We start from the raw sequence: 25,826 nt of genomic DNA, 5'->3' as shown, positions 1-25,826 counted from the left end.
CTTAAGAACAAGGAGTATAGGGCATTTGGCTCATTGGTAGTTACAGGTTTGATTTTAAAATGCAGAAGAAAGATACCCTAGGTCCAATGTAAGCTAAACCCCAGTAAAAATTGTGACCTATACCTAATGCAACATTTGTATGGAGCCCAGTGAAAGGCTGGCTCTGACTCAGTAATTTCAAACACAGTTGGCCTCTTTCATTCTTTAATTATCCTCACCAATTTCAAGAACTAACATCAAATTTAATTATGTAGACTTCATCCTTTGGTTTTGTGTTACAAATGCTGGCTTATCTAAATGTTAGATGGTAGGGGTTTTTTGTTTTGCTTTGTTTTGTTTTTCCCTTTCCTCTGAATGGAGGTATTTGTTCCCAGTTATTATTGTCATAATGACCCTGCCAAAAAATAATAATATTAGAGGCTGTGAGGGTCTCCAGCCAAGCTATTGTGGGACCCCTGATGCCAGAGCTAGATTGCCTGGCCGAAAATCATATCTCAACATAACTGGCTACAATGACAAAAAGAGAGAGCGAGAAAGAAAAGAAAGAGAAAGTCAGCAGGTCTGATAGGAAGGTTGCAGGCATTTATATCTAAATGGTCTCCGAAAGTACCATTTTTCTCCTAATGACACAGGATTAGGAAGGGAATATAACTGAGGTTTTATCAAATGTTCAAATAAATGGCCTGACCACCCTCCCTCCTCCCACTACCCCTTTTTCTACCTTATATAGATTTAAGCGTAATGGCGTTTAAGGATTAAGAAAAGCAAATTTAGCAGGAGGCTGAGTGTCTTTTTTGGTCTTTTTTTACCCTTCCCTGCTTGTAAAGTAATTAACTTTTTGAATAATCTCTCTTGCAATGCTGGTTAAACTACTCTTCTTTTTCCCATTGCTCAACATTCTTAAGGCAAGGCTTGGCCAAGCACCTTGACAAAGTATGACAGAGAGGGCTTTCTGGAAAGTGTATGAATTTATCCTGGGTATGCATTAGTGTACTTTTGAGGTGAGACAGGAGGATCTGAGTATGATTTTGTTTTTTTGGTTTTTTTTTTTTGGCTTAGTGACTCTCTCCAGACAGCTTTCTGTGGTGTCTGAGCAATGCAGATGAGTGAGGAGGGAGGAATGAGTGACAGATGATTAAAATTTGACCTTCGTTAACTTTTAGGATTTGAAACCTCTTCTTATATCTTCATATCCTGTCTTATTTCCCCTAATTTTCTCCTAATTATTTCTTCCTCTAAAAATACTGTACCAAGTAATATATTATAGAATATATTATAGAATGGTTGTTCATGGGCTGTATGATTTTAGGAAAAAATTCCTAAATTTCTCTGGATCTTAGTTTTTCATCTATAAAATAGGGATACTGTTCTAGTTTGCTAATGCTGCCAGAATGCAAAACACCAGAGATGGATTGGCTTTTATAAAAGGGGGTTTATTTGGTTACACAGTTACAGTCTTAAGGTCATAAAGTGTCCAAGGTAAGTCATCAACAATCGGGTACCTTCACTGGAGTATGGCCAATGTTGTCCAGAAAACCTCTGTTAGCTGGGAAGGCACATGGCTGGCGTCTGCTCCAAAGTGCTGGTTTCAAAATGGCTTTCTCCCAGGACGTTCCTCTCTAGGCTGCAGTTCCTCAAAAATGTCACCCTCAGTTGCACTTGGGATATTTGTCCTCTCTCTCAGTTTCTGTGGAGCAAAAGTCTGTTTTCAACAGCCATTTTCAAAACCGTCTCTCATCTGCAGCACCTCTCTCGGCTTCTGTGCATTCTTCAAAGTATCCCTCTTGGCTGTAGCTCCTCTTCAAAATATACTCTCAGCTGCACTGAGTTCCTTCTGTTTGTCAACCTAATCCAAACATTCCAACTTAATCCCCAATAATATATGTCTGCCTCACAAAATCGCATCAAAGAATATGGCTTTTTCTGGGGGACATAATACATTCAAACCAGCACAGATACCAAGAGCAATCTCAATAAGACCCATGTCAGAGTAAAGTGTCCCTTCATTATATTAAGTGTCCAGCAGACAAATGTTAGTTCCCATCCCCAAACCATGCTACTATCTTTTTCTCTTTATTCCTCAATAATGTTATCTACCACTAAATTGAATTTCAGGTAAATATTACATAGGTAGAAGGTACAACTACACTAAGATTTCATCTATGCTATTTTATATCCATTGCTCATGTTTCAATTTATTCAAAAAAAAAATAGAGCTAAAGCTAGGTAGTGGTTCCACAAAACCTATTCATTGTGGTTGAGAGCTGGAAACAATCAGGTTTTGGCTTTCTTTTCTCCATCACTTGCCAAGTATCCTTGGAAAGGAATCTTTTGCTTCTGATCCCAGTTACAAAGATACCATCCACTTCTGTGGTTACTGTGCCTTTGGTTAAGAATAGAGTTTCTGAAGGTCTAATGAGATTATATATATATATATATATATATATATATATGTCCTGAAGAGTGACCATTTCCTTTATTGATTTCTTCATTACACAGAAAGGAAGAAATTAAACTGAGATCTAAATATATATATATATGCCTTATTGAATCTCCTCGAAATATTATGTTCACTGATTTTTATATGAAATTTTGAGTACTTTATTTTCACCTAGTGATGTGAAATGGAAAATTAGTTTGACGATTGCCAGTGGCAAGTCCTCTGGTTATGTAGATAACTGAACAAGTCTCTCTGTGGTGATCTAAGCCTCTGAAGACGGCCTCAGCAGCCCAGGTATCCAGCCAGCACTTGGATGGAGATGCGTGTAAATATTTGTAAAAGAAACCTCAAGAGCTGGGACCTATTAGCATGTGCTTTCATTTCTTATCTTCACTAGCAAAACTCTTCTCTGTGGTACCCCTCCCAGCCAAATACCCTATTTGTTTTTCCAACAACTTACCTTCTCCTTATTGCACCTATTCCTTTCCATCTCTCCATCACTGCGGTTCTCTAGATACAATGCTCTGGATTCCCCCTGTAAATATTATCCTTCCTTCATTCATTTCTTTGCATTCCCTCTCATTTCCAGGTACACAACTATCATAACCACAATGTCACATTCATTTACTGTTGTATTTATGTGTCTCTGTCTTCCTTTGGTGAGCTGAATTCCTTGACCATGACTCATCCATGTTTCTATCACCAACAACTAGTATGATGTACAACACATAGTAGGCCCTCAACAAATCCTAGTTTACCAGGCAATTAAGATAACTTCAAACACCATTAGAACTGTTGTTTCACTCATGTCACAGGCACCTATATTTGCTCCCTTTACTGATAGGCCTCTCAAGTCCCTGAGTTTGGAAAGTGGAAGCTGCACCAGTTGTGAGTGCAGATCGGTGTATGGGTTGGGAAAATGGGTATTTTGCTTTAATTTTTCTAATAAGGTGAAATTACCTATAACTTGGTAAGGTGTAAAACACTCTCCTACACGTTTCCTTTTCTTTATTGATATGTAATCCTGCCCTTTACTTATAAATCAAAGCTACAAATATTAATTCAGTTATGCATAAGTAAAAAACCATTGAGTGAAATTTAAAAGAGCTCTGATGTTATGTTGGTATCTACTGTCACAGCTATCAGAGCCTCTGCTCACTAGTGTGTGAGAATGTGTGAGTAGGTAGATGCGTATGGAATATATTTGGGCTTACATCTTGCAAATCTGGAATCCTGCAAAGTTGCTAGGACTTGGGGCAGGAGCCCTGGAATGAGCTCTTTCTTAAAAACATGATTATCCTTTGGAAATTCACCAGCTGTGTGATGTCTCAGTTTCCTGAGACTGCTTCCTCATCCTTAAAGAGAGGCTAATGATATATTTACTGAACAAAATTTGGGGGATAATTATGAGGTAAGCAAATGACAAGTATTCTGTAAAATAATATTATATATAATATCAGTTATGGGGTCAATATGTGGACTTCTACACTGATGTACTTACAAAAAGAGTCTCATTGTGAAACACTCATATATCCTCTTCCAAGGGAGGGAGGTAGTGAAGAGAGAAGCCAAAATTTAGTGAATGTCTATGTGGAAAATGCATCGTGTATGAATGAGTCACTTGTTCTGAGAAGTTCCTTGCTGAATTTTTAAGTAATTCTACACAGACAGCCCACTCATTGACATCCAGTTCTAGCTCGTTTTAATTCTTTACTTTCTTAAATATTAAGTGCATCTCTCCCTGGTTAGTAATAACTGCTTAATTGTTAAATTGATGTTAGCTCTGTCTGAGCACTCCAGTAAATCTTAAAATCTTTTTTTGATAGGAATTTCTTGAAATCCTTATTTCTTTAGGAGTGTGCAGGAAAGTACAGAGTCAGGTTCCTTAAATAAGAGGGTTGCAATGTGTACCACTTGGTTACTGATTTCTGGCTGCTGACTGGAGAGAAATGGTGCAAATCTAGATATCACGATACTCCAGAGTAAAGCTATAGGCTTGGAAAATGAGAGAAAGAGAATGAAATTGACCTCACTCTTCTATCTTCTTTCCTTTTGTAGCTACTGCTGTAACCTGTTCTCTTCCAATAGCAGCGTATGTAGTTTATCCAATTGGGGGAGAAAAAAGAAAACCTCATGTTTCCCTGTGGGTGACTTAATTAAAATTATTTTCAGTTCTGTAATGCTGTATGTTTTATTGCTCTTCGTGGGACTCTGACATTGATAACCCTGAGTACCTCATTTTAGGTACAATTTAGCATCATTTCAATTATACCCACTGCTATCTAGATAGAGTTAACAACCTGGAGTTATTGAAGAATGCTAGCTGTAAAGGCTGTGAAGTGGCAGAGAAATTAGGGGCAACCATTTTTAACCTTATAAGGTCTTTGTCACTAATGTTCTCCTAAAGAGAACAATATGAACTGAACTGTCTGCAGAACCCCTTGTGTAGCAGAGGCCCTAAGGCAAGAGTCATTGTCTAGATAAATAGCAGGAAAGGCTGGGATGAAGGAATGCATTGATCCTCCTCCTTGGTGAAATGCATGGAAGTTCAGTCTATGTGGGATTGCACAGAACCCAGATGTCCTGGCTACATGTGCATCTCAATGAACAGTATCTGCAGGGCCCTTACCTCCTAGGACAGCACAGAGCAGAACTCGCAAGTCTTCTAAGAGATGGAACAGCAATTTCCAGGCATTCGTTTTAGCATTTGAAGTTAATAAATATCCCATGCTTGGAGGCACTATTTTGATTATTTGGCAATGCTAGATCAAGGAAATAATTTGCTCATTTATTTATATACATACACACATGCACACAGTACATACACATTCACACACACACACACACAACCCCATTATATGCTAGGCATAGACACTTTGGGAATTCAAAAAAGGAAATTGACATGGTTCCTTTCCTCACAATTATAATTTAGTAGATTCTTGCATCATCTGCATAAAAGGATTGTTAGAGTCATGGAGTGGCTAATGTCCTAGAGAGAATGTAATGGGAAAAGAGCAGAAGGCAGAGTTCAGAACTGTGGGGGTCAGCCTGCGTTTAAAATGCAAGATGAGGGAAAAAGCCAGTAGAGAGACAAATAAGAATTGGCTGAAATGACAGCAAACAATGTAGTATCAGAGAAATGCTAGAGGAAGAAAGAGTTCAAGAAGGACGTAGGCATAACAAAGTTTCAGAGAGGCCAAAGAGATTCAAAACTGACCAAATGCTATTGCATTTGTCAATCAGGAAAACGTCGGTATCTTTGAGAAGAGTATTTTGTGTTTTTTTGTTTGTTTTTAATAGATTGTGGGACTGTAGATGACTTACATACAGTTAAAGAGTGAATTATGGATGTGGAAATAGATATGCTGAATAGATTCTTTTAAGAAGTTTGGTGTTAAGGGGGAAAGTTTATAAGAGGTAAAGATCATATGACAGAGTAAGTGGACATGGATGCTGTGCTGGGTATGTGGTGTGTGGTGGGTGTCACACTTGTACTATGGACATATTGGGGATGGGAGTGTGGTATGTGTGGTGTACTGAAGCCTGTATGTACCCCAGAAAACCATGTTCTTAAATCTAATCCATTCCTGTGGGTGTGAACCCATTGTAAGTAGGATCTTTTGTTGAGGTTACTTCAGTTAAGGTGTGGCCCACCTCAGTCAGGATGGGTCTTAACCCTATTACTGGAGTCTCTTATAAGAGAAGGAAATTCAGACACAGAGAAAGAAAGCCAGAGAGAACAGTCAGAAGTTGAACATCAAGGGAACTCAGAACAAAGGGAGAGACCAGGAGATGCTGCCAATGTGCCTTGCTATATGATAAACTAAGGACCAAGGATTGTGAGCAGTCAACCCCAAAACACCCATCTTCAGGAAGAAAGCATTGCTTTGATGACACTTTGATGTGGACTTTTTCCCAGCTTTAAACTACGAACAAAGAAATTCCCATTGTTTAACAGAACCCATTTCATAAAATTTGCTTGAGCAGCCTAGAAAATAAAACAGATTTTGGTACCAGGAGAATGGGTGCTACTATTAAAAATACCAAAAATATGGAAATGGCTTTGTAATTGGGTAATGAGTAGAGGCTGGAAGAATTGTGAGGTGCTTGAAAGAAATGGCCTAGATTGCTTCGAAGAGATTGTTGGTAGAAATATGGATGTTAATAGTACTTCTGATGAGGCTTAGCAGAAAATGATGAACGTGTGATTGTAAACTGGAGGAAACATGCTTTCAAGTGGCAGATAACTTGGCAAAATTGAGTTCTTAAGTGGGATGGAAGGCAGGACTCAAAAGTAATGAACTTGGATATTTAGCTGAGATGTTCAAGCTAAATGTGGAAAGTACCACCTAGTTTCTCCTTGCAGCTTATAGTAAAATGCAAGAGGAAAGGGATAAACTGAGAACTGAACTCCTGGACATAAAGAAATCAGAAATTGATGGTGCAGAAAATTCTGAGCTTTTGTAAAGCGAATCCCAAAGAACAGTGCTCCATATGAGGATTGAACTGAACGTGGAAACAGTCATTTCGGGGGAAGTCAAGATTGGAAATGATGTTATGCAGGAAAGACCTATGGAAGGCTTTATTGTCTGATGGCTTGGACCCCTGTGAACTACATGCAAAACCAACATGTTTTATGCAAAACTTGTATGATCAGAACCATGGCCAGCCTGAACTAAAAGGGACAAAGAGGGGACAAATTAAAGGAAGAGTAGCTTCAAAGGCAGAACTGTGGATGCCAACATGTGGACTGAAGAGATTTCCTCAGGAAAAGAGAGCAGGCCCACCCATATGTGTGGAAAAGGTGAGCCTGCCCAAAGCTCAGATGAGATGAGCCTCTGTTCCCAGGATTACAGAAAGTCTGGCTCCTACTCCAATGCTTGGAGAGGGTGGAGGCTTTGTCCCAGAGTTCTGGGAAAAACATTGTTTCTGCACAAGCACTTGGAAGGGGTGAGGCTGCCACTTCATCAGGTCTGGAAAACAAAACATAATTCCGTAGATAACTCTCAGACCTTAAAAGCTAATGGTGCTTACCCTGTTGGGTTTTATAATTGTGTGGGACCCATGACTTGTGTCTTCCTTCTGATTTCTCCCTGTGGGAGTAGAAAGGTTTATCATATGCCTGTTCATCCATTGTATGTTGGAAGCAGATAACTTGTTCTCTAGGGTTCACAGGTCCACAGAGAGGGGGGAGTTGTATCCCAGGACAGACCACACCCATAACCAATTTTGATGAGACTTTGTATTAAGCATTGTTTCTGAAATGACTTAAGGTTTGGGGGATATTGTTGTGGAATGAATGTATTTTGCATGTGGAAAGAACATGTCTTTTGGGGGAGCAGAGGATGGGGTGTGGTGGTTAGAATGTGTGAAAGCATGTTCTTAAAACTAACCTATTCCTGTGGGTGTGAACTCATTGTAAGTAGAACATTTTGATGAGGTTGTGTCTGTTAAGGTGTGGCCCACCTCAGTCAAGCTTGGTATTAATCTTGTTACTGGAGACCTTTATTCGAAGAATGAAATTCAAACAGAGAGAAAGAAAGCCAGAGGAAGCAAACAGAAGCTGAACATCAGCAGAACCTGAAAGAGAAGGGAGAGACCAGGAGATGCCACCATTTGCCTTGCCATATGACAAGCCCAGGACAGTCGGTCTTTGGGAAGAAAGCATCACCTTGAGGGCACCTTGATTTGAACTTTTTGTCAGCCTCAAATTGTGAGCAAATAAATTCACATTGTTTAACCCAACACATTTCATGATATCTGCTTGAGCAGCCTAGGAAACTGAAACAGTGGGAGAGACAAGAAAGTCATGGGAGGAAACAGAGAAGGGAAGAAAAGGAGAGAGGAAGAGAGAGAGAGAATGTAAAATGCAATGGAGTGGTTGATAGAGCCAGGTCTGGGATGAAGTGGAGGATATGGACTTTAGTGGGAATAATTTATATGCTTGGGAATGGGAGAATTCTTTTCCTTTGATAAAAAGATGGAGAAAGAGCAATGACATTTGTGAAATGTGGATGTCAGTTGACAGGTTTGAATCATCCACTGAGCCTTCTGGGCTTGAGGAATGCCTAGAGTTGTGGTGTGAATTGCAATAGACAACAGACATGGACAAATGAAAGGATTATTGATATTGTATGGATCCATTTGAAGATATAGGGTAAGCATTTTCACAGCTTTATGCTTATTCCTGTGATAATAATAGGAACCAGTAGTCGTGTGTATACAGCCAGGAGGATGAGCAAATCTAGAGGTCTTGATTTTTATTTAATAGATATTCTGAGTACCTACTACATATTTCAAACACTGAATTTGGCTCTGTTAAACTCTTACTTTTTTTTTTTAATGACAGCCATGTCAGATAACATTCATATTGTTTGATGAATGGGAAACTAGACCTAGAGAGGTAAAGCAACAAGCTTCAGATTTCCCAATCAGTAGGTAACAGATATAGAATAGTGTGCCTCTTTGAATGTATTATGTCCCCCAGAAAAAGCCATATTCTTTGATGCAGTCTTGTGGGGCAGACTTTTTGGTGCTGATTAGATTTGCATGGAAATGCACCCCACCCAAATGTAGGTGATAACTCTGATGAGATATTTCCATAGAGGCGTGGCCCCACCCATTCAGGGTGGGCCTTGGTCAGTGGAGCCATATAAATGAGCTGACAAACAGAAGGAACTCAGTGCAGCTGAGAGTAACATTTTGAAGAGGAGCTACAGCCAAGAGGGACACTTTGAAGAAAGCACAGGAGCTGCAGATGAGAGACAGTTTGAAGACGGCCATTGAAAGCAGACTCTTGCTCCAGGGAAGCTAAGAGAGGACAAATACCCCAAGTGCAACTAAGAGTGACATTTTTGAGGAACTGCAGCCTAGAAGGGAACGTCCTGGGAGAAAGCCATTTTGAAACCAGAACTTTGGAGCAGACGCCAGTCATGTGCCTTCCCAGCTAACAGAGGTTTTCTGGACACCATTGGCCATCCTCCAGTGAAGGAACCCAATTGCTGATGTGTTACCTTGGACACTTTATGGCCTTAAGACTGTAACTGTGTAACCAAATAAACCCCCTTTTATAAAAGCCAATCCATCTCTGGTGTTTTGCATTCTGGCAGCATTAGCAAACTAGAACAAATAGCATAGTGGCTAAAAGCTTCCTGTCTGCAGTCTGGTTGCCTGGGATCAAATTCCACTCAGTTCTGTTATGTGACTTTGGGCAAATTACTTAATCTCTGTGAGTCTTAGTTTCTGTATTTGTAGAATGAAGCTAATAATAGTATTTCATTTTTTTTATGTGAGATTAAACGTGTTAATACTTATAAATCACTTGTAACAATACTTGGCATATTTTAAATGCATAATATTAGCTACTAATATCTTCATCATTATCATCATCAATTTCCCAAGTTTAAATTCAGTATTTTTTCTACTTTGCCATAATTTCCCAAGCTGTGCCCCACAAACCATAAATTACCTGAAGTATTATCCGATAAAAGGTGAAACCATGGTCACAAAAACTTGGGAATTGAGAAGTTAGTCAAATTCACCTAACTCCTCTACTGCAGGACTTCTTAAAACCAATTAGGCTATTATATACTAGTGATTCCTAGGTTAAGAATGTAATTTAAAACACTATTTACAAAAAACCTACATAGATTTATTTTTTCCCTTCAGAAAACCTATTAAAATTTTGAGAATTATTATTTTCTGCGGAACATACTTGCAAAAAATGTTTTTTTGCACTACAGCTGCAAGAGAGAAAAATTTCAAAAAGACCATCCCATGCTTGGCATGAGCTAGGTTTGTTGGAAAGCAAAGTCAGAGAAGGGCTGACAAGCCTCTAAGAACTGTCAGCGTTTGTAGGAGTCATGCTTACAATGAGGGCAGAGAGCAGATTCAAGAGATGGCAGAGTAGGAGAAGGAAGTGAGAAGGTAGGAAAAGAGATAAAACTACAATATCAATATCCCGGAGGTGGACCCATTCCTCAAAACGGAAAGGCCTGCTGTGTGAAGTCTTGTGTGCATCTCAGTTTTAAAGGAGGTAAAAGTCACTGGAGTTGAAAATGCGAAGGAAATGTGAGGTCAGGGTTACAGATGTTTCAACATATGCATACAGATAGATTATGAATACCTGTTATTTCATAATTGTGTAAAGACAAAGATAGACAGACACAGAGGCAGGGATAGAGAGCCAGAGAGCTAGAGTGAGAAATCAAGAGTGAGAGAATGGGAGAGAGGAAAGAGAGGGAGACAGGCTGGCTTGTACAAATCTAATTTTTAAAATGGCATTTGAAATTTATTAATTATTGTAATCAAGATCTAATAAAACATCTCATTTCTTTTTGCAGCTTTTACTCACCTTTAAGTAATTCCCTTCTTTGTTTATGAATCTGGGGCCAATTTTTAAATTGGAGAAATGAATTTGAAAGCACTTGGTGTCAGAATTTAAAGATTTTTTTCTTGTATGTGTCTGGCTTGCTAAAGCTGCCAGAATGCAAAATACCAGAAATGGATTGACTTTTACAATGGAGGTTTATTAGTTCACAAAATTGCAGTTCTAAGGCCATGAAAATGTACTAATTAAGGCATCAAGAGGTAGATACCTTCTCTGAGTAATGGCTGATGGCATCTGGGGTTCCTCTGGCACATGGGAAGGCACGTGGCTGATTCTGCTAAACCTTCTCTCCCGGGTTTAGCTTCTGGTTTCAGTGGCTTTCTCCAAAATGTCTCTGGGCTTGTCTTGGCTTCTTTCTTAGCTTTTTCCAGTGGGCAAAATCCTTACATATCTTGGCTTCTCTTAGATGTCTCCAAAATGTCTCTGCCTTTTATCCTCTCAGAGAGGACTCCAGTAAAGGTGATTAAGACCCACCTTGAATGGGTGGGGTCACATCTCCATGGAAACAACCTAATCAGAAGGTCCCACTCACAATAGGTCTTCCCCCACAAGTTTGGTTCAAAAGAACATGACTTTTCTGGGGTACATAACAGATTCAAAGCAGCACAGTATGTATGACAGTGTACCATGCAAACTGAAGATGTTGGTAGTTATGTGAAGAATTTTGGGATAGAGATACTCAAAATAAAGTATTCTCAATTATCTGACAAAATTTTAGCAAATAAGGCAGGAGATGAAACTGTCAGCAGGTAGCTTTTTGTATGGTTAATCTAGACTGCCAGCACAGAAAGGATGTCTGAGAAGTCAGAGAATGACAGGACAACTTTATGTCTTTACCATCAAAAACTACATTCATTATAGAAACCTATAGCAATGTCAGAGATATTCTGGCTTTGTGATATTTCAGTAGATGTGTTTATTAACCAAAATGGTTATCTACAGTTTTGGGAGGAAAGCAAGTAATCTAGCATGGACACAATCTCTGAAAGTTATAGAATTTAGAAATAACAGATATTTATTGAAGTATAACAATAATGAGAGTCTGTTAGCTATAATTAGTATTTCCTTCCTTCCTTCCAATAATACACTTGTCTCAAATACCAACCTTCATCCAGACACTGTAGAGTGGGCACTTGGGATCCAAGGTGAGTAACACTTAGCTTCTCATTTTAAGCAACTCGAAATCCAATGAGGAGTTAAGCCTGATTTAAATTTTGCTTTAATTATTGAATGCTGTCTATGTATCAGGCACTATTCTAGGATTGTGAAAGGGTAGTTACTACTATTTATTATAAAATAATATCAAAGTCATAGTTGAGGTGGTATCAAAAGCTAAGGAAGTATAGAGAAGGAATGCCTAAATTAATCTTGGAAAATGCAAAAACATGACATTTTAGTTTCAAGAAGGGTATAAGCAAAAACATGAAGACTTCAAAGAGCTAGATATATTTTGGGAACTGCAGGTAATTCTGTGAACCAGGAACAGAGGAGAGGATGTGATCGGAAGTGACAGGAAATGAGGCTTGTTTTGGTTTCCTAAGCTGCCAAGCAAATACCATGAAATGGGTTGGCTTGAACAATGGGAGTGTATTAGCTTACAGGTTTGAGGCTAGCAGAAAGTCCAAATCAAGCATCAGCAAGGCAATGCTTTCTCTCGAAGACTGTGGCATCCTGGAGCTGGCTGCCAGTGATCCCTAGGTCCTTTGTCACATGGCAAGGCATATGGTGGCGTCTCCAGGTCTCTCCCTTCTCTTCTAAGTTTCATTGCTTTCAGCTCCTAACTTCCTGTAGCTTTCTCTTTCTCTGTCTAGATTCATTTTGTTTATAAGGGACTACAGTAAATAGGATTAAGACCCATCCTGATTGACTGGGCCACACACCTTATCTGAAGTAACCTCTTCAAAATGTCCTGCTTACAATGGGTTCACACCCACAGGAATGGATTAAATTTTAGAACATGTTTTTCTTGGGTACATACAGCTTCAAACCAGTGTAAGGCTGAAGTGGTGAGAGTAGAGGGGTGGGAGTTGGTATTGGGAACTGGCCGTGATGTAGAAACTTTAGAGAAGAAGGGTACAAATTAAATTCAAAATGAGTCAAAGGATGCAGAAAGGCTGAAAGGAAATGGGTAAGCATAGAGAACTACTTGAGAGAAAAAGTGGCTGCAGGAAATGGATGGTTCTATAAGTGTATAAGTTAACCTGTGTGGGTTGGAGGCTATAGAGCAGATATATAGGAAAGATGGATGCATTTAAGGGTCATAGACCAAGACAGAGATCTTAAAACTGCACAGAGCACAAGTTTTACTTCACCGAGTAAATGACAAGGAATTCTTAGGACATTAGAGGAGATGTGTTGGATCTGAAGTCTATGTACTCTAGACTATGTGTCCCACGTGTATTTGACGAGAACGCAAGGCGTCAGGCAGGAACCTAACTGGTGCCTAAGGGAGTTGAAAGATCACATATAATTCAAGGATTCCACCTAATTAATTCCCTAGGGCAGCCCCAAATAAGCTCCACAGACTGATGCTATTCCTTAAATAGCATTAACATTGGCTTCTGTAAATTGATTAGGGAATTAATGAGCAGTTAAAGTGGCCACTCTTAAAAAATTGGTCATTTATGATGATTACTATGTTGTTTGTATACTGTAATGTACCAAAATAGCTATTTTTCAGCACTAAGAAGTAAAATATTCAAGATAACAGTAGCCAGCAAGAGAAATTTCCTACCATAAAATTATCATTTGGGAAAAAATCCACTTCTACAATAATTATTGCAAATATCTTAGCCCAGGCTTGAAAATAAACCTTCCTCTATGGGCCTAAGACAAATAATGATTTATTTAGTCTGAATGTGTAGAAATAAACTGATACTGTGTGTTTTTTTAACAGTACAAAAGGAGAGGCTGATTCTCCCCCCATCCCCCTGCCAAATAAATATGTGGAACAATAAAATATTGAAACAATATACACATATATGTTTCAGTGCTGAGCTAACACTCAAATAACCATTGTTTTACATGTCAGGCTTATACAGATACATTAGTAAATAAAATAATTCATTTTCATTTTTATGAGCTAAAAAAAGAGTTACCCTTGGCTCTGATTTTGGCTTTCTGCTTATGGTCAAGCCATTTTCCAGCAGGCAAAACCCTTGCTAACCAACAGAAAAATTGCATGCTGTTGTCAGTAATAAAATGGGCTTTCAGTATTGTAGACTGAAAGAAAGTGTCATTGGTTAACGTTTTTATAGAGAGATAATTATGAGAGTAGATCTTGTGTAATGTGTTTCTTAGTCACTACCCTCGAATAACAGAATTTACTCTTGTATAAGTTTTTGTAGTCGGTTCCTGTAAGGTGGCATGGGTGACAGAAGGTCTTCCCTATATATTTACTTTGGAAAAGTTAAAATGGATTACTTTCAACAGAAAAAGAATATGTGTTAAGATTCTAAGTGGTGAGTAAAAAAATAATAATAATGCAAAAGTACTTTTAAAAACATTCTTGAAATTTAACATAAAAAAATTCACAGGACCAAATGAAAGACATTGTGTATGTTATGTGTGTGTTCATGCATGTTCAATTATTAGATAAAATATCCAAAGTCCTGGGTTCTATCTTGACCTTGCCATACATCCATTTATGTAATTCATTTTCCTGTTACCTGAGCTTTGATTTATAAATTAGAAATGCATATTATTCTTGGGATTGAAAAAATAATGCCTGAGGATTTCAGACCATTCTAAGACTCACTTTCTACTTCAAATAGGCCCTTTAAGAAAAAAAATAAAGAGAGCAAGAGAGAAATTAGCTATTTGTACCATCTATGTTAATATGAAATCATATGAGAGATGAGCATCTGTATATTCCCTCAAAGCCTAGAAATTTAAGTCAGTTTAAAGAACAATGAAAAAGTAGCCTGTAATTATTCTGCCTGCCTTACTGATTCCTCTCTTCCTTCTTTGCTCAGTAGAAGAGAGAATTAAGGATGTGTTACATCCCTCTGGAAAGAGGGAATGGAAGAGAACATAGAAACCCAATGCCTACATAAAGTTTTGCTAGGCTGCCTCAGTCTCCCTGCAAAAGATAGGATGTAGTTAGCAAGAGTTAACACTTAGCTAAGACATTCCGCATATGCTTTTAGTAGTAAAGTTTCCGTAAACTGGCCTTGCATTCCGTAAACTGTCATTACAGATGAAACTCAACTCATTGTTTCTTTTGCTCCCTCCCTGTATTCTGGGGAAATAGGGTAATCTGTCAGCAGATAGGTAGTGTCTACTTGTGTAGGTTTTTTCAGGGGTAAGAGACTAGAGAGACCTGATTTCCAGTTAGATGAGAGTTCTTGGAATGACCACTCCAAGCTCCAGGGAGCTGTCTTCCTTCATTGCCATCTCCCATTGGCTCAGTTTTAAACGCATTTGATAATATTTATGGTTTATGGACAGTAACTTAGTATTTTTAACATTTATGAGACTTATGAAATTGTTCTTTAGATTTCTCAGGGATAGAGAGACAACAGTAGAATAAAACAATTAACATTACAAACTCCATGTCTTGCTAAACCTGATGGTGTCCTACTTGAAAATCAATGAGGAGGCCAAACATTAACAAAATGGAAAAGTGTTACAATTGTGAATCATGATAAGCCTTTCTGAGAGCTTTAAACAGCCCAGTTAGTTTGAAACTAGATACTTTAAGGAACCGGAGTCTGCTCATGATCCACTCCTAACCTTCTTACATTTTGGTGGCTGTTGAAAATACTTAGTTTCTGCATTTATCACTGTGAGTTACATCTTCCTCTGAGAAGCAGTAGAGAGGCCGCATTTCTAATTCCACTGAGGATTTTACTAATACAAAGGACTCTATACACTCTACATAAAATAAACACCTGATTCTTGTACATATACTTCTTAGGTTGAATAGAGTTAGCTAAAAGAATTTTATTTTCCGCCTTCTCTCCTTTGCTGGCTTTAACCCCATGTAGATGGACTTGGGTCACTTCTTGCCATCTTAGAATGTATTAAACAATATGTCTTCACTGTTACCCTTTCTTACTTACTGTTTTAATTTCTTTTTTTCTCTCTTTCTTTCTTCCAGGTAAGTCCTGCTGCTTTCTAAATCTTTCCAGAATGTCCATTAGAAAAACGGTAAGTCTCCCCTGTAATGTGGCTTCATTTTCCAGGGTGCAAAGAGACTACCATGTTTTGTTTTGTTTTACTTTGCATTTTCAAGCTGCATTTGGACAACTTATTTCTTGGCTTTTGTTCATTCTCACTAAAGAACACTCAGCCATGAGTGGGGTGACAATTTTCTGTTTGATACTTTGATAGATCCTTGCTACTTTAAGCTTTCAGAGAGTCATTCTTAAAACTTCCTAGACAATTGAGAGTCTGATGATGCATCCTGAATTAGAAGGCTGCTCAGCTTCTCCCAGGCATTGAACTTTGGCTGGTCAAAGATTACAGATGGTACATGATTGGTTTGGAGTATTAAAGGAGCTTGCATTTTTGAGCATCAGACTTTAGAACCCAGGAGGTAATTACTATCCTAGCATTGGCAGATAAATAAAACTTTTTCTTCAAACATTCCATGACAAGGCTGGTGAAGAAAATGTGAAAAGTAACAGTGAAAATTTGAAGCCAAAAAATCATAAAACCTGTCTATTTGTTTAGTGCTTCTGAAGGAAGGATATTGGCACTGCAGTTTTCATCTACTGGAATTAGCTTTATGGTCCATTTAAGGAAACACAAATTTAGCTTTGAATATTGCAGTCCTTCATATTCAGAGATGACGCAAGTTGCAAGGAATTTTGATTCATCTTCCTTAAGATGAAAGTGTGTATAACAAGCTAAATTATGACTTCTTACTGTTGTCAGCTATTTTATTTTGTATCCTTGGTTTCACTGCTGTGTTGACATAATTATACTTATACTAGAATCACATTTCTGTGCAGTTCCATGAGACCATTTCAAAAGCTTCTCTCATGAGGTTGAGCATTGATTTGATGGCATGAAAACAAAATAACAAGGAAATGAAAGAAGATTTAGTTGAGATCACAAGGAGCAAAATAAGAGAAACTTCAAGTCTCAATCCTTTTTTTTTTTCTGGAATTATCTTTTAGAGAAAGAAAAGAAAACATTAATGTTTAGATGGTAGCTCATGGCGTTTATATTGCATATGATAATTTCATCAAGTCACATATATTTTGTAATAACTGCTTCCAATAACTCACTTAAAGACAAATCACAGACAATATGTATACTTCTGCATGCTACTCTTAAAAGGTAACATTGAGTAGGAAAATCAAGAACTGACTGGAATACTTACCCTGTTATTTCAGTCTCTTTCATCCTTGTATAATTTTCTTGTGGGTTAACAAATATCAAGGTCTTCAGTTCCTCATACATTTTTCTTCCAGTATCATTTAGTCCTCTATCTCTTGCAAATAACAGAAAATTCAATACAAACTTGTTTAAACAAAAGGTATATTTATGGGATCGTGTAGCTAAAACAATGCAGGGGTAAACTGGTTTCAGGTACAGCTTTACATAAATACTCAAATAACTCCATCAGGACCTTTACTGTTTCTCAACCTTGCAAATGTGTTACTCTGGGGTTGGCCTCTTGGTTTCTATAAACTTGGTTTCAAATCCTACAGAGGAAAGAAAATGAGAGTCGCTGTGATAGTAGTCCCCTCCAGAGACCCACGGTATCTCATTGGCTCTGATTTTGTTCTAAACTTGTCTTTAAGGGGAATAAAATGAACTGATTGACTTAGGTTTAAGCTATGTGCTTTATTCCTGGTACCATAGGGTGGGTAGAGCCCACCCAACCTCAGGAACAAAAACGAAAACTGGTGAATCCCTAAAAGGCTGGACTTGAACTATGGTGAATGGATGCTGAAAAGCCAAGATATAAATTAATTAGTATCTTCCTCATAAACTACCACTGTTTAGAGAATTCAGCAGTCAACAAATTCCTGAGGATGTTATAGGCCTATTTAGAATGTGGTTACTGCTAGATTTTAGCAATCTACTTAGGTGAAATTAGGCATTATTATATTGTCTTTGAACATCATATCTAGATGAAGCCAAGCTGCATAGTTCATTGAAGGCTCTAATTTGTCAAAGACTTGCTGAAAGACCATTTATTCCCTTTGATCTAGATTATTCAATTTTCGTGTAATCTCTCAGTTTTTCTTCTTAAAAAATGCAGTGTTTTTTTGGACATAGGAAGATTATACCAAGATTAATAATGTAAAAGTTAGGTGAATAAGGTTAAAACTGATTTATTGCATTAATATTTTATCTACACGATGTATTTTTAAAAGAAAAGTTACGTTGTAGTACTAAAAATATATTTTTTTCAATATCTTATTAGGTATAGGATTCTTAAAATATATCCAGCATTAAAGATTCTGCTTGAAAAGATTCATCTTTTCATTCCCCAAAGCACCTTAAACCATGTTTTGCACATGATATGTACACTGTATTCTTGATTAATAAATAAAGAATGAGGAATAAATTTTCTGGAAGGCATTTTCATATATGAATTTACAATTAAAATATCAGAAATTTTAAAAATATATATAATAAACAAACCGTTTATGTGTATGTGTGACTTTTAATCATAAAAAAATAAAACTTACGTTCAAATTATGAGATTTGGCAACAACTCTTTTTGAAAAAGAGAACTTAAAATATGAGAAGACTAAAATAACACAGAACAGCTATAAAACGGCTAGGAAAATTAAAAGCAGTTAAGAAAAATCAGTCCTAAATCCTAGTGAAATATACCCAGCCCAGGGCCTTCTCCATAGCAAAGGCCTTCTATTCAGGGGAAAATGTTTTTCCAGAACCTTGTCCCAGAGTTGCAGGGAAGAGCATTTCTCTCATGGGAGGCTGCTCCAGCTTTTCTCTCTTTTCTGAGGGGTGATAGAGGCAGGGGCCATACAAGAAGAAACATTTGTGAAGGTCATAGGCCAGAAACAAAAGCCTGTTAAAAGACTGAGATGTATTTGGAAGATATTAAACATCCCCTCTCCCCCATATCTTACCACCAACAGAGTTCTGATATAATAATATTAGGTTACAACTGAAAGAGCTCTAAGACTGATTCTCTCTAAAAAAGGCCAAAAAAAGGACTGTATAGGAATATTTAAATTTTGCACCTAAAGCTATAACAAATGTTAAACAAAACTCATTTCCTAGCCAGATGAACAAAAACCTTCACACTAGAAGACTATTTACCTCAGTTCCTATGACCCAACACAACATGTCCAGTTTGAACAAAAAAAATTATGAAGCATGCCAAAAAAAGAAAAGCAAGGAAAACACAGCCTGAAGAGACAAAACAGGGATCAGAATCAGACTCAGGTATGACACAAGTGGTGGAATTATCAGACAGTCAATTTAAAATAACAATGATTCCTATGTCAAAGGCTCTAAAGGAAAATGTGGACAACATGCAAGAACAGATGGGTAATCTGGAAGACTGAAGTTCAAAGTATCAAAGGGAAATACAAGAAATCAGAAACACTGGAAGAAGATTGAAGAATGTCTTTGATGGGCATATTTGTAGACTTGACATGGCTGAGGAAAGAATTACTGACCTTGAAGATAGGTCTAGAGAAACTTCCCAAACTGAAATGCAAAAAGGAAAATATAATGAAAAAAATAATTAAGATGAAAAATGTGTATATACTTTACAAAATGTATTAATATTTGTAAGTTCAATATAAAGATGTTTAACAAATCCCATGAGTAGGCTACTCTGCATGTTTGAGAATGGAACATTGGGGCCCCAAAACACATGGAATTATTATTAGAAATTATGATAGAGGTTTAAACTCATGCATGACAGATTCTTAAAAGATTAAAGGTAGAGCTACTTTTGATGTTCTGTTGTGGAGAAAAGTGGTGCATTTCTGGAAAACATCTCTCAGTTCTACTGGAAAGAATGGGTATAGCCTGGTCTGCAGCTTCTTATCTCTCAACAGTTTATTACAATAGGAGACTCGACCAGATCAGAGTAAAATGACTGATCAGCAGAGATTTCTATGGACATCTGTGATGGTATAGGGCCCAAATGGCCTTCCAGGATGTACAGGATTGACTTCAAAAGAGGGTTCGGGAAGCATAGAGATAGGAAGAAGACCAGTGGAAATGAGATAGTTCAGAAGACAGCTGAGTGTGGGTGGCAATTGTTTAAGGAGCTATAAAGCCTTAATAAGTAACAGTTTCTTGTAATTTCTAAAAAAGAATTATGTAAAAACTTTGGTATATAAAATTAATCTTAGTGATGCCCCACAAAAATGTATGCTTTTATTTTCCCAGCAGAACAAGTATGTTTGTGCTGAACTATAGACACCACCTCACTGAACCGTTAGTGATCAGTTGGCCACATTCACATGGTAGCTAACTATATAAATTCCATAAAGCACTACCCACACAAGGGCTTACAACATGTGATCTTTGCCTCATTAGTATGACATTTTAATTACTTTCAGTATGTGTAAAACATTGCACTCTTTATCACACAGCTAATGATCTGAAACTTATTTTGATAATATATTCCTCAAAAGTGGAGGTAGAGTGGTAGCAGTATATTTAATGACATATCTTTGAAATTCCAAGTAGTAGAAAATATTTCCATTTTATTAAGTTCTTAAGGGAATTATGAATTTTAAATATTGTTTTACTGTGTAGTTTCCTCCCAAAATTGGGGGATGCAATCTAAACTTTAAAATCTATTGAAATACAACTAGAAAATTTAAATCTATGTAGAACGTAGAGGGTAAGAAAGGAAACAATTCATCTAGGGTAACGTAGTTATTGTGATTGGTTAATGAATTTAGCCCTGAGCTTCCTAGCAGTACAGGCAATAAAAGCAAATACAGTGGATTACGGAATTCATATTATTAATTAAAGAAAACATGTCATTTCTTGCAACATTTTTCCTTGCACTATATTTTGAAATAAAGTATTTATGTTGGTATTGGAAAACATAGAGATTATTTCCTTTATCGATAAATTCTGTAGGAAATGGGGAGATGGCCTTTGATTAAGGCCAAGTCCATTATTATAACTCACAGGTGCCTCTCTACATGGCCTAAGCTAACAAGGTCCAGGTATATTGCTTTCATTTGCTCTAACTTGATATAAACCTGGAGAAGAAGATGGATAGCGTGTCCTTTAGACTGTCTTTGTGGCACTAGTTCTTACAGTTGCTAGAAAACCCTCCCTGGTCAGTGTATGGATAGTTTCCTTTTGTGATGCTGATTGCTTTGAATTGGGTAAGGAATTGTGTAGAGATCCTACATAGCTTAAAACTATCTCTCATAAATGTAGACTTTAAGTCCCCCAGAATATTCAGTTACTTATTTTTATTTTTAATTTTTTAGAAAACCATTACAACATATTTATTTCAAACAGACCATACATATTAAAAACGATCCCTGGTTTTTCTTTTGAAAGGAAGGAGTTGATGACAAAACGTGCCAGTGATTTTTATGAGGGTCATTTTCAGGGAAATGGAGGATGTGGTAAGGGTCATTTGGGCGGCAGCTCATTAATTTTCAGATTCTTCCATGATCCGGATGATTGGTATTAACTCGGAACAGTGAATAGCACCTCTCGCCTCAATTATCTTCACCTATGTCTCATTCCTTTCCTGAATTGTTTCTCAGGGACTTGTTTCTGCTTGAAATACAGGAGGGGAAGAGGATTTCCCAATTCAAATGTAGAGGCGTATATCCTTTGACACAAGGCAGTTTTCATAGGCTTGTGATAATGAAGGGCAGGGGGTGGGTTTACTTGTGACTTTTCTTGTGTCATATTCTACTCCCTCACAGCCTCTCTCATTTCTCCTTCATAGCCCTAGTGTCTCTTTGTTAAAATAATTATTTTTCTCTGTGTGAGATTCTGTCATTAGATGAAAGGTCATGGTTATAATATGAATCCTAGCTAATAAATACAGTGCAAAATGGATTGAAATGCATGCAGCAAAAAGGCTTTCCAATTAAACAACACTTTTCCAAGCCTACACCAAACAAGCAACCATATAGACTCTGATTTCTCTTTACTTATAATTAGCTGCCACTGAAAGTTAATTACTTTCAGGATCAAAGCAAGCAAAACTAGAAATAAAATGGAAGAATTCCTTTTAGATTTAAAGTTTAAATAAATGTTTGCCTTAGGAGCAGACCATATGCTGAATCCATCCCAGAGGGAAAATGAATTTAAGGTTCTTCAATATATATAGACCAACTTTAAAGTTCAGTGCAGGTGGTCATAGAAATAAGGCAGATTTTATTTCCTTTGGGAGTACCAACTGAGAGATTTTGTAAGGGAGTAGCAAAGACTCTTTACATATCCCTTTTTTTTTTTTTTAATTTTATTTTTTAAATTTTATCAACAGAACTGAGAAAGATTGTGCCTTTTGGAAGATTTCTTTTTGAAATGCTTTCTTCTAGGAATACTACTAGAAAAACTCTGATTTGATTTTGGATTTCTCTGAATAACAGATCTGCCTTTTCATAAAAAGTTAATTAATTGTCAGGGGGTGAGTGATTCTAATCATGCACTCGTCTACTTCTAACCAGTATTCTTTGGGTCATGGTAAACATTTTTATTGTTTCATGTTCCTAAACTTACTTTACCTTTGTTTCCCAAGAAATTGGCCCCAAAAACCAAATCTGGAAAGCCAAATGACAAGTCAGTAATCACATTTTTTCAGTTTTTTTCTTAAAGCAGGTTAGGATCTTTTTCAAAATGCATGATGAAATAGAATGAGCAGACCATGTGATGATTATGGCACAATTAAGAGGCTGTATGCCCAAGGATGTTCAAAATCTGGGACTAAGTATAGATGAGTTGGAGGTCACACTGCTTGTCTCTCTATCCTAATGTTAAGTTAAGGTGCTTATTCTGAGGTCTGGGCTGGTCAGTAATGTGAATATAACTAGTCTTTAAATACTTATTTAGCCATCATTCCCATCATCCCCAGAGCTTTCAAGAGGCTGCCACTCTTCATCCCCAATTCTTCAGTCATATTCTGCCTGACCATTAAGCTACTAATAACATTAAACTAAGATTGAATGAGTACTTGCCATGTATGTGCCTGGCTCTGAGCTCAATTTTTTCACATGTATCCAAAAAAATTCTAATAATAATTACACAATACAAAAACAGTCATTATCCCCATTTTATCAAATGGGAATCCTGGCTTAGAGGATAAGTAATTTACTAGTCTGCACGACTAGTATAATATTCAGTCCAGATTTAAGACTAGGCTTGTTGGGATGGAAAACTTGTAACCACTGTGCTACCAGAACAGTATAGTCTTGTTTTAAAACACAAAAGCAGTCTGATCTAAAAATAGCTGGTGCATTGGGATCATGGATAGCAGTTAACATATTACTGAAATTTTGCCTTAAACTTAGATGGTTAAAAGCACAGAGAGAGAGAAAGAGAGAGAGAGAGAGAGAGAGAGAGAGAAAGTTTGGAGTTTTTGAGTGACCAAAGATTTAGCCAATTACCAATAGATCCTGATACAATAAGCAACAAATGTGCTTTTGTCATACTTTTCTAGTTAGAAAAACCTAGGATAATTTAATAAGGAATTTATTGCTGAAAATTATTTAAGTCTGAGAGAAGACATAATGCTTTTGAAATCTTCCAGATATGTTTTAAATGGCTTATGAGAGAGCTGTGAGTTTTACAAATCATTTTCATTAAATGTGGTCTATGTAGGACCAGGCTTGTTCTGTCTCCAGTTATTCATGAACAGAAGAATGTTATGGATGTGCTAGAAAAGCACCTAAATGCTTGGTAGATACAGATTCAAAGGCAAGAGTGGTGACAGAAGTTAAGAAAGATCTGGTCAGGGACACTGTGAAAACTAGGGAGGTGAAATAAGGGGAAAGAGGAATTACAGTAGGAAATTTGGGACAATAGGAAGAGCTCAAAGACGTAGCTGATAGATAAATTCTCCTTTCTGGAGAAGAGAGGTTCTGTCCCAATGTCAGAGCAGAAGTCACATCCAGCACCACAGCTGCCCTTCTCAGCAAATGGCTCCTTGGAAGCAAACATGCTAATGGTCGTCAGTCTCCTCATGTGTCCAACCTCCAGGACTGGCTCTCCCAAAAGCAATCTTGGAGAATAGTAAAACTGTCCCCAGAGACTATAATTCCTTCAGTTACATCTGGGACAACAAAGAGGGTTTGGGAAACTGTCTCCTCCAGAGTCAACAGCAAAAAGTTCCTGAAAAAAGAAATTACCCAAATTGTAACAGCTGTTCTACTATCATTTATTTCTCAATTAAAGTTGAAAAGGTCTAGAGCTTCTTGATCAAGATGAGATGGACTTTTCTGATTGGCTGATGGCTCCCCAGGAACTCCAGAAGCTAGAGAAGCCTGAGGATGGCAGCTGTGAAACCAGTGAGAAATTTAAGTAAGTTCTTTTCCCAGATTTTTCAGGAGCCCTATAGTGTGAGTGAGTGGCTTATCAAGCCCTATCCCTGTACCAGTTGTCAGGACAACTAGCCCAAAGGTATGGAGATTGAAAACCTGGGCAATCTGAATTGTCTGAATGACCTTTTAGAGGCCAAGAAACCATTGTCCACCCCCAGCAAGATTACCGAGGATTGGCTTATCCAGACACATCTAGAACCATATAGAGGAGGTATGCAAAGCCAAAGAGCCCTGCACAAGGTTTTCAGAGTTAGTGTGTGGTGCAAATTGTGAGAAGGAAGCTCTGTGTAAGTGGTTTCTGAAGAAAGAAGGAAAGGATAAAAATGGGATGTCTGTGGATCCAAAACCTGAGCCCGAGAAGCTTCAAGATTCCCTGAATATGTGGCTCAGTCTTTCCAGAAAGAAGCAACAGACTAGGCTAAGGCACCAAAGGCAAAGGATCCCTCTAGAATTGCTGTTTCCTTCCAAGTCATAAGGAACAGTCCCTTTTCAGAATGGTTCATCAGATCTTCATGCAAAGAAGGAAATCCCAAGCAAGTGCCTAATACTGAGGACAGAGCTGCTAAGGAAGTGGTATCCCCAAGCAAACAAATGTTTGTGAGACCCATAGCCACTTCCTGGTATCATTTTAGTATAGCTGACTAGGTCTTGCCAGGAAAGAATACAGAAAATTTCAGCCAAATATCCTCTGGAGAAGACAAGTAGCTGCTTTAAAAGAAAGCCAAGGGATTATTACTTACTTCTCCCCTACTGGAAGAACACATAACTTGCCCCCAGACTGTTATGGCCTCCCAGCAGTTTGCTATCTCTTTGCCAATATGTAGCTTAAAGTTGATAAAGAAAAGTGGTTGTATCAAACTTCTCTGCAGATGTGAAGAATGGAATACTAGAGTCGAGCAACTTTTCTACACGAGCTGAGTGACTGCAGCTTGCCAAATCACTGTTTCTGGGTTTGACCAGTCAGCTTTTTTCCTTTCCTGCCAAATTTTGAACTAGTGAAGTGAAAAGTCTTGAAATTATTAATTACCCTTATAAAAGAAAAAGGCTGTTTGTTAAATTGATGCTGAGGTGATTCAGTTCCTTCTTACACACATAATATTTAATTCAGTCCTACAGTAGAGACACAGCATCTTCTTCCTAAGCCTCCTTAGATTGGGTTGTTACTAGAAGAATATTAAAGCACTGTAGTTTTAAAATGAAGGATAATATATGAAATAATGAGAAAGAGCATGAGATAATAGATACCCATGAAAATAAAGAATTGAAAAATAGAAAAATTCAATTTAATAAAATTAACATAAAAACACCTCATGTTCATTCTCCTAAAAAGCCAGTGACATGTTCACAACCAGTCATGTTATAAAAACCAAACACTACGTTAATGATAAACTTACCAATCTGTCATCAGACTACTAAGAGACCATATGGGAAAATGGCTTTTTAAATTTGTTAATAGCAAATCTTTCTTTATAATAAAAAAAAAAGATCTGAAGACTGTGAGAAAGAGTCCTTTTCCCTAGAT

General features: G+C 37.5%; 1 pseudogene; it reads left to right on the top strand.

Moving 5' to 3' along the window:
* Positions 1 to 388: 388 nt before the first annotated feature.
* On the top strand, positions 389 to 25,222 carry LOC119517459 (annotated as a pseudogene).
* The last annotated feature ends 604 nt before the right edge of the window (positions 25,223 to 25,826 follow it).

The sequence above is a fragment of the Choloepus didactylus genome, chromosome 1 (assembly GCF_015220235.1).
Source record: "Choloepus didactylus isolate mChoDid1 chromosome 1, mChoDid1.pri, whole genome shotgun sequence".
Taxonomy (NCBI): Eukaryota; Metazoa; Chordata; class Mammalia; order Pilosa; family Megalonychidae; genus Choloepus; species Choloepus didactylus.
The sequence above is the reverse complement of the archived record's forward strand: the minus strand, read 5'-3'. Positions and strand labels throughout refer to the sequence as shown.